The 9,961-nt window shown below is 42.1% G+C and overlaps 1 non-coding gene and 2 pseudogenes across 1 annotated transcript; all 3 read right to left on the bottom strand.

Annotated features, from left to right (window-relative positions):
- Nucleotides 1-416: 416 nt before the first annotated feature.
- On the bottom strand, nucleotides 417-492 carry LOC129483719 (uncharacterized; annotated as a pseudogene).
- Nucleotides 493-3,605: 3,113 nt separating this feature from the next.
- On the bottom strand, nucleotides 3,606-3,679 carry LOC129483721 (uncharacterized; annotated as a pseudogene).
- A 5,884-nt stretch (nucleotides 3,680-9,563) lies between these two features.
- LOC129483666 (small nucleolar RNA SNORD115) lies at nucleotides 9,564-9,645 on the bottom strand. The gene has a single exon (XR_008658172.1). It is a non-coding gene; the product is annotated as a small nucleolar RNA SNORD115 (small nucleolar RNA).
- Nucleotides 9,646-9,961: the final 316 nt, after the last annotated feature.

The following is a 9,961-nucleotide window of genomic DNA, read 5'->3' as shown; positions in this document are numbered from 1 at the left end:
AGTCAATCATTGAGAAGAAAACCCTATCACGATATTCATGTTGTCTGAATGAATAAATCTAATTATTATAGAGCTCAGTCTTCACTAGTTCAATTATCTATTTGGAATTTTTCAGTCAGCAAAGGCAGCCTCTCACCTCCACTCAATAGAATAGTGCCAGTAGGACTTACTAAATCATCCAATGAGAGAAAAAGAGCAAGGGTCTTAGTGCCAAATATCCAAGAAAATTAGGAATTGTAGGAAACTTAAATAGCTCTTAAAGAATCAGAATTTATAGTTTACTTAGAAGCACACAGGTAGAAGTGTGCAAAACAAGTTTCACAGAAAGATTCCATTGCCGGAATCCCAAAATAAAATCCCCAATGGAAGGAAACTAAGAAATCCAAACTTCCTGTCTCACAATTGTTTCCTAGGCTGGGCCTCAGCGTAATCCAACTGAGCTTAATTTTTACGTCATCATTTCTCTTCAAGGTAACATCTCATCATTGACCCAGCTCATGGCACTCATATGCATATGCACACTTAGATCAAATATGCTTACCAGAGATGGTTTCCTTAAACACTGGTGGTAAAGTGGACTGGATGCCACATTTTCAGTGCCAGGCAGTTGAGTGGTGTCAGTTTCTCCCTGAACAACAGGGTAAAGGGTTTTCTTCCTCCACAGTCTTTTCTGCAAAAGACAAGAGTAGGCTATAGTCGAAGGGTGGGATTATATCTCTTACATGTGCATGACTCCTAATTGCTGTTCCTAATTTCTATAAGACTGAGATGTGTGATACTCCAAATATGACCCTTTACTTAAGCTGTGGTAGACCATTGATTCCCCGTGTACAGTAAGGGCCAAGTACATAGGTATCATGTCTTTTGATGACCTGGTAAGGGATGATTTCCCTGCAGAAATAAAAGCTTCTTATCCTTTTCATATCAGTAACAACTGGCATCATACATAGTGTATGCATTTCTTTATAATGAATCTAATGACACCTGAGTGAGACACAGGATAAGGAAATGAGATTTCAGATTACCTGTATTGTATTCAATTTCAACCAAGGGTAACCTATAGCTGAATCTCAAGCCATTCCCTAAAATTGCCAAAGTCTTTCAGTTGTGAGTAGTGCCTCAATGATCCACAAACATCATAACACCATACATAGCAACCCAAAAAATAAAATAATAGAAAAGGATTGTCTATTTGTGCAATCAGTAAAGAGTTGATTGCAATGAATTACTAAATGTCGCATCTTTAAATCAAAGTATGTTCAGGCAAAAAAAAAAAAAAAAGGAGTTTTAATGAGGACCCCATTAGATCAGTCAGTCATTGGAAAGAATAGATCATTGCTCACTAATTTTGTATGAACAGGTAAATGTAATCATTTTGAAGGCCAATGTTTAATATTCAAATGGTCCACTTGGAATTTTTTAATTACGAAAGACAGAACTCATATATATAATCCGTGTAATGACACACCTCTTGCTGGATGAACATTCTGAAGCACACCATGAGGAAAAAATAAACCAAGATATTCTCTCTAATAATGTATGAGTATTAAGAATAAAGACAAGATAAAAGAATTTTAAAAGTTCCTTTAGAAGTAGATAGAGGCAAATGATGCAAGATTCCCCAAAGGGTTTCTTCCTACCAAGCTCAAAATGGAATACTCCATACCCCCCAAATCTAATGACTTCTCACACCTTCTTGGATTGGCACTATTTTAAGCCTCAGCTTAATCCTACTGAGCACGATTTTTACATTATTACGTCTCCTGAAGATACTCTTTACACATATATTTACGTTGTCTTGTTAACCCTTACCAGAATAGCATCCTTAAACAACGGTTGCAGGGACAGAGAATCAGTTAAATTCACTGCAGCATGCCTGTGTGGTAGCGCTTGCCTCTGTGGCAACACCAGAGGGTGCTCTACTCAGCAGTCTTTATCTACAGGCATAGGAACGGGACCATAGTTCAAAATCAGAAATAAATTTTTCCTGTGTATATGGCTTACACAGGCTATTTCTTAGTGGAGAGATATGGTCCATACTACCACAAAAAGACATATTACTAAGGCTCTAGACCATTGACTCATCAACATCATAAGGACAACGTATGCCAGGTTTTTGACACTGAGTAATCGGTGATATTATCATATATCATACTATAGAGATGGTAAACATGACTGAACATATTCCAACATTATTTTAATATAATTTCAGTGAAAAGTGAACATTTTTGAAAGAATTCCATCAAGTAGGCCAGTCACTCATTGAAAATAAAAACCTACAGTGAGACTCATGATTCTAAATTTGTGAACCCAGTCATTTCAAAGTCCATATTAGGAATAAGTGTCACCATTTCTAACATGTGCTTTCATTATTCTGAAAATAGTGGGGTCACATGTGTGAAAGGAAAATAAAAACTTGGGACCCCAATTTACTAGGCCAAAAGAAAAAAAAATTAAGCTGAAGGCTGAGTCATGCAAGAATTTCCTTTTGTTCTTAAGCAGATAGCTACAGATTAAAGGTTAAAGATCTCCACAGGCAGCTTCTCTGTAGTCACCTTATCTTATGTAAAGTGCTGATTTACTAAGCGTGAGATGAATACATTATTGACTATTCCCCTATCTGCTCCTTTTGTCTTGGAACATGTGGATTATCATACCCTCCCTTTTTCCTCTCCAGCCCACCTTTCCCCTTTAAACACCGAAGCCCTCAAAATCATCTTCGGAGAAAGACATAGACCCCAGACGGTTTCTGTGATTTTGGGTTTATTTCTTCTAAGCATGTCCTTAACCTTGGCAAAATCCACTTCTAAATAAACTTCTAAATCTCAGATACTTTTTGGTTTACACATGATAGGAACTGAAATTTGGGTATCAATTTGGTGAGCAAATTACTAAATGTTTAAGTTTCATAAGCAAAGGACATACTGATTCTGACATTCTCCTCCCCATTACCACGGTCTCTTCCATTACCATGGTCTCACAGTTACAGAAAGTTCATCAGTAACTCAAAACAGTGAAACACTGTTAGAGCCCCACCATAATAATACAAAAAAATTTTGTCTAGTCATGTATCTACAGCCAAATGTATATTAAATATTAGACTAGGTAACAGTGAATTTAAAAAATCTTCAATACTGAATTGTATGAAGTTCAGATAAAAAGTAAAGATTTTGTCATGAGGATTATATCATAAAGCAAAACTCATATTGAAATTCAGATTACCTGAAGGTGTAAAACTAATTCCCTTAGGTGGGAGTCTTCCATAGCTCAGTGTCCTAGATAGAATATACACGTCGGTAAAGGAAGCTACTGATCTTTTATAACAGAATGGCACATTTCTTGGCAGCATGTCTTACTGAAACACACAATAAGAGAAAAAGCCAAAGAATGAGACCTGAATATACCATACTATTAGAAATTACAGATCACTGAAACAAAGCTTATAGGCTGAGAATTTTTTGTTCATTTATAGGTGCACTGATACAGTTGGGAAAACAAGTTACCCATGAAGATTTTGTTATTTCAAGTTCAAAATAAAATTCCCCTTGAAGGGAAATAAGAAATCAGTATTATCCATTCCAGCATTTTCATCTAGGCAGGCTGAGCCTCAGCATAATCCTATTGAGTGTAATTTTAAGGCATTATTTCTCACCAAGACATTAGAAGGTTTCATGATTGATGAAAGACATGGTACTCCCCATGCACACTTGAGAAGGCTTCCTGAAGCTCTGATGCTAGGATGCATTGGTGTCAAGAGCATTCGCATTACAGAATACCTGGATGCTGTCAACTGTCCCAGTCACAACAGGCCAAAGAGTGCTCTTCTTCCATATCATCATCTAAGGGGCAGATGTAGAACAAATGTCAAAGAGAGAACTACATCTCACCTGTGTATATGAGTCATGCATGGTTTTTGTGAATTGAACAATATTGACAATACTAAAAAATGACCCATTATAAAGGTTTTAGTACACTGGTTCACAAAATATAATAAGGACAAATCATACAGGTCACTTGGCTTTGGAGAAACAATTCAGTGGTTTTATGCAGAAACAAAACATCCCATTGATCATCGCTTTATGTATTCAAGGAAGCTGTATCAGTAACAATTGGCATGGTTTACTGTATATGAACTTTCATAAAATACAGACACTCTGGAAGCCACTTGCATCTCAGGATCTAGAAATCAGTTATCAGGGCACATGGAGGTGTATTCATTTACATGCATCTTGGCCAAAATGCCCAGTTTTCATATCATGAACCCTCATCAAATGACCCATAAACATCACAAAATGGAATAACATGAAAATATTATAATAGGTAGAGGTGAAGGCCAGGCACGGGGGCTCAAGCCTGTAATCCCAGCACTTTGGGAGGCAGAGGTGGGCAGATCACAAGGTCAGGAGTTCAAGAACAGCCTGACCAACATGGTGAAACCACGTCTCTACTAAAATTACAAAAAAATTAGCCAGGAATGGTAGCACATGCCTGTAATCCCAGCTACTCAGAAGGCTGAGCTTAGTTTGGCTGGATATGAAATTCTGGGTTGAAAATTCTTTCATTTAAGAATGTTGAATATTGGCCCCCACTCTCTTCTGGCTTATAGAGTTTCTGCCTAGAGATCCGCTGTTAGTCTGATGGGCTTCCCTTTGTGGGTCACTTGACCTTTCTCTCTGGCTGCCCTTAATATTTTTTCCTTCATTGCAACTTTGGTGTATCTGACAATTATGTGTCTTGGAGTTGTGCTTCTCGAGGAGTATCTTTGTGGTGTTCTCTGTATTTCCTGAACTTGAATGTTGGCTTGCCTTGCTAGGTTGGGGGAGTTCTCTCGGATAATATCCTGCAGAGTGTTTTCCAACTTGGTTCCATTCTCCCCGTCACTTTCAAGTACACCAATCAGACGTAGATTTGGTCTTTTCACATAGTCCCATGTTTCTTTTTTACTTTGTTTTACTTTTTTACTTTCTTAGGCTTTGTTTCTTTTTACTCTTTTTTCTCTAAACTTCTCTTCTTGCTTCATTTCATTCATTTGATCTTCAATCACTGATACCCTTTCTTCCACTTGATTGAATCAGCTGAGTCTTGTGCATGTGTCACGTAGTTCACGTTGTTCTCATGCCATGGTTTTCAGCTCCATCAGGTCATTTAAGGTCTTCTCTATGCTGTTTATTCTAGTTAGCCATTCATCTAATCTTTTTTTAAGGTTTTTAGCTTCTTTGCGATGGGTTTGAACATTATCCTTTAGCTTGGAGAAGTTTGTTATTACCGATCATCTGAAGCCTACTTCTGTCAACTCGTCAAAGTCCTTCTCCATCCAGCTTTGTTCCATTGCTGGCAAGGAGCTGCATTCCTTTGGAGGAGAAGAGGTGCTCTGATTTTTAGAATTTTCAGTTTTTCTGCTCTGGTTTCTCCCCATCTTTGTGGTTTTATCTACCTTTGGTCTTTGATGATGGTGAGGTACAGATGGGGTTTTGGTGTGGATGTCCTTTCTCTTTGTTAGTTTTCCTTCTAACAGTCAGGATCCTCAGCTGCAGGTCTATTGGAGTTTGCTGGAGGCCCACTCCAGACCCTGTTTGCTTGGGTATCACCAGTGGAGGCTGCAGAACAGCAAATATTGCAGATCGGCAAATATTGCTACCTGATCCTTCCTCTGGAAGCTTCATCTCAGATGGACACCCGGCTGCATGAGGTGTCAGTCAGCGCCTACTGGGAGGTGTCTCTCAGTTAGGCTACTCGGGGGTCAAGGACCCACTTGAGGAGGCAGTCTGTCTGTTCTCAGATCTCAAACTCTGTGCTGGGAGAACCACTACTCTCTTCAAAGCTGTCAGACAGGGATGTTTAAGTCTGCAGAAGTTTCTGTTGCCTTTTGTTCTGCTATGCCCTGCCCCCAGAGCTGGAATCTACAGAGGCAGGCAGGCCTCCTTGAGTTGTGGTGGGCTCTACCCAGTTCAAGCTTCCCAGCAGCTTTGTTTACATACTCAAGCCTCAGCAATGGTGGATGCCCCTCCCCCAGCCTCGCTGCTGCCTTGCAGTTTAATCTCAGACTACTGTGCTAGCAGTGAGCGAGGCTCTGTGGACGTGGGACCCTCTGAGCCAGGCACAGGATATAATCTCCTGGTGTGCCGTTTGCTAAGACAGTTGGAAAAGCACAGTATTAGGGTGGGAGTGTCCTGATTTTCCAGGTACCATCTGTCATGCTTCCCTTGGCTAGGAAACGGAATTCCCTGACCTCTTGCACTTCCCAGGTGAGGTGATGCCTCGCCCTGCTTTGGCTCACACTCCATGGGCTGCACCCACTGTCCAACAAACCCCAGTGAGATGAACTTGGTACCTCAGTTGCAAATGCAGAAATCACCTGTCTTCTGCGTCACTCACGCTGGGAGCTGTAAACTGGAGCTGTTCCTATTCGGCCATCTTGGAACTGGATGACTTATTATATTGCTGTCATTCATTTCACTTATCCATAACCTATAATCACCAAATATGATCCTGTTATTATTTTGAACAAATTGTTGAAAGATCAATTACGAATCAAAAAATATATATATATTTAATTTTTTCTTCATATATTTCTTCTCCAATGCTTTTCATTTCTTTATGTAAATTAGATTTTCTGACCTATGTCATTGTTATCCTTTCTGAAGAATTTCTTTTTACGTTTATTAAAAGGTTGGTGTCGTGGCAAGAAGTTCTCTCAATTTTTGTTGGTCTCAGAGAGTATTTCTCCTTCACTTTTGAAGAATACTTTTGATGAGCAGAAAATTCAAAGTTGGTAGATTTTTTTTTGTTTTTTACTTTTAACACTAAATATTTCACCCTGACTCACTTCTTGCTTTCATGGATTCTGAAGATAATTTCAAAGCAATTTTTATTCTTGTTGCTCCATAGGTAAGATGGTTTTCTTCCTATTGCTCCTATCAAAATTTTCCCTTAGTCTATGATTTTCTGGACTTTATGAAATGCAAAGGCGTCGATTTGTAAAATATTTTTATTCTGCATAGTGCTCTCTGAGCTTCCTGAACATGTGCATTTCTGTCCGTCATTAATTTTAGAAAATGCTCAAGTCATTGTTGTGTCAAATATTTCTTTTCCTTTATTTCCTTATTCTCCTGACATTGTCACTATACATTTTTACACTTTTTGAAATGCTTCCAGAGTTCTTGGATATTTTTTACTTTCTCATTCTTTTTTCCCTCTGCATTGCAATTGGGAAATTTGTATTGCTATTTCTTCAAGGGAACTAACTCCTCCTACAACACAAGCAGAGCATTGATGAGCACAAAAAAAGGCACTTATTGTAAATTCTATACACTGCTGTTGACGTCAAGCCTTTTCTAATGATTCTGTCCTAGAGTTTCCTTCTCCCGACTTACATTACCTACCTGTTATTCCTTGTTACCTACTTTCTACCTTAGAGCACTCAGTGTGTAACTCATGTTGTATTAACCCTATCATGTGATTACCGCAACATTTCAGCCAATACCAATCTAATTCTTTAGCTAGATCTTCCACTTTAGAAGGTGTTCTTTAAATTTCTAAGCATTGCAATTTGTATTGAAGGCAAAACATGATATAAGGAGAAACACAACTGAGACAATCCATTATCGAAAGATTTTATATTTCTTTGAAAAACCATTGATATGATAAGGCCATATCAATGAATTTCTGTGGTTATATCAAAATAAATGTCCTCTGCTGTGCTTGTCTACTTTCTCATCTTTAGATTTCCATATAATCTTTTTCAATAAAGTAGAAGATAGGCAGTGCATTCAACTGTAATCCCCAATTAAAAAAAACTGGCAAAAATTAAACAACCATATAATGTACAGAAAAAAAGCATATTTCTGAAAAACTACAATGAGACTGTCTATTCCAACTAAGACACTATCAAATTAGGAAGTAAATAAAAATGAAAAATACCACCACCAATAAAGCATTTGCTGCTGCCTTTGTGAAAGTAAAATACACAGAGGGAAAAAAATACAAAGAGAAAACACAAAAAGCACTGATGAAAATGAAATACAAAGAGCTGCCACAACACACATCACATAACCTCTCCATGAGACAAAATAAGGTTGTCATCATTGGCCCAACTGAGGACACTCCCATCACCGTGCAGGTAACCAGCGGGACCTGGACAAGCTCACCACAGCTCAATGCAAGACACCAGGCTGCCAAGAAAAGCCCATGCTCCAGCACACCAAGGGCTGTGCACCTGGCTGACAGACACTGTCCTGGGACCAGTGGGCCGAATGCAAGTCTTCCTCTGGGCTCACCATCTGGTGGGAAAAGAGGAGGACAGCTGTCCAAACAGGGCCTCACGGCTCCATGAGAAGAAGTGGGAAGGGGGTGCTGGCTCACGCATGCTCATCCTCTATGGACCCACGTAATGGGATCCACGTGGAACACTGACCCATCACAGATGCAGGGCACCCTTGGCCCTCCCTGCCACAAAATCCTGGAAAGACAGTGCAAGCAGGTCACTGGGATCAGGCAAGACGCCTGGGCTGCACCCTACTGCAGGCCCCAAGAGCACCTCCACTGCCTGGGCCGGCTCCACCGAACAACCTCCAGGGCCAGACCAGGACCATGGGGCATGGGCCAGGGCAACCAAGCAGCTTATGGCCAACCAAGGAGGCTGGCCCTGATGCCAGGAGCCAATGCAGACCTGGCAGTCACAGAGCCTGCCCCTGGGCATGGTGGGTGCCAGCCCTGGTGCCCACTCCAAGCAGGCACTGGAAATCAAAGCCTGGGGGCCTCCAGAGCCACATGCTTTCTATGGTGGGTCCCCATCCATGACTCAACCCCAGGGAAAAAACACCACCCCCCACCAGGCTCCAGGAGGCCCACTGGAATGGGCTATTTCTCAATGGACAATTCCAATCAGGGCCATGGGTGAGGCACCATCCTTGAATCTCCACGACCCAACCCCAAGGGCAGATTCAAGCACCACACTCCATGGACAAAGAGCTCCCCTCTAACCCCCTCAGATGGCCTGGGAAGTCCTCCAGGCCTGAGCTGAGCACTGAGTCTCAACAGAGCGCTGCCCTGGGTGGGGCTGAAGGGACCCTTTCCTGCCTGGACCACCGTCACTCCTGTAGGGTTCAGGGAAGGTATCCTCCTTGGGCCCAATTCCCAAAAAAGCGGCCCTCCTGGAGAACCCATGCCTCTCTGATGGGAATTCAGGTTCGTTCCCTGAGGAAACTCTCTTATCCCAAAGGCTGACCCTTGGTGACCCCACATGGCCCGGCTCATGGCCCATGACACCAGCAGGATCCACTCACCTATGCCAGTCAATGCCAGGGGGTCCACCTGGGTGGAAGAGCTTACTGAAAGATACAAGGGGAGAACGGGGGCTCAGGAAAGAGCGACCAACTGGCCCCAACCCTGAGGAACAGGAGCCCAACACCAAGCCCCCTCAGGGAGCCCGGGTGCCTCATGGAGGAGCACAGAGACAGGGTTGGACCTTCCAGATGGCTTTCAGGGCCTGCAGGTCTCCAGCCCAAAATACAGTGGCCATTCTGGGGAACCCAGTATCCTCTTCCAAAATTGTCACCTAGGCTGGGCCTCAGCGTAATCCTATTGAGCATGATTTTTAAGTCATCACCTCTCTTCAGGACAATATAAGGTTCTCATCATTGACCCAACCAAGGGCAACTCCCACCCCAAGCATGCATCCATGTGCTCACCACTGCTCAGTGCAGGAGACCAGGGTGCCAGGGAGGGTCCAAACTCCAGCGCACCGGGGGATGAGCACCAGGCTGATGGACGCTGGCCTGGGGCCTGTGGGGGCCCAACACAAGTCTTCCTACAGGCTCACCATCTGAAGGGACAGGAGGAGGACATGTGTCCAGCCAGGGCCTCACATATCTGTGCAGGGAGGGTGGGTAGGGAATACCCATGTGTTGGCCCTCCCGTCCACCAAACCTTAGAAAGACAGGGCAAGTGGGTCACTGGGCTG

Source organism: Symphalangus syndactylus, chromosome 5 (genome assembly GCF_028878055.3).
Source record: "Symphalangus syndactylus isolate Jambi chromosome 5, NHGRI_mSymSyn1-v2.1_pri, whole genome shotgun sequence".
Taxonomy (NCBI): Eukaryota; Metazoa; Chordata; class Mammalia; order Primates; family Hylobatidae; genus Symphalangus; species Symphalangus syndactylus.
The sequence above is the reverse complement of the archived record's forward strand: the minus strand, read 5'-3'. Positions and strand labels throughout refer to the sequence as shown.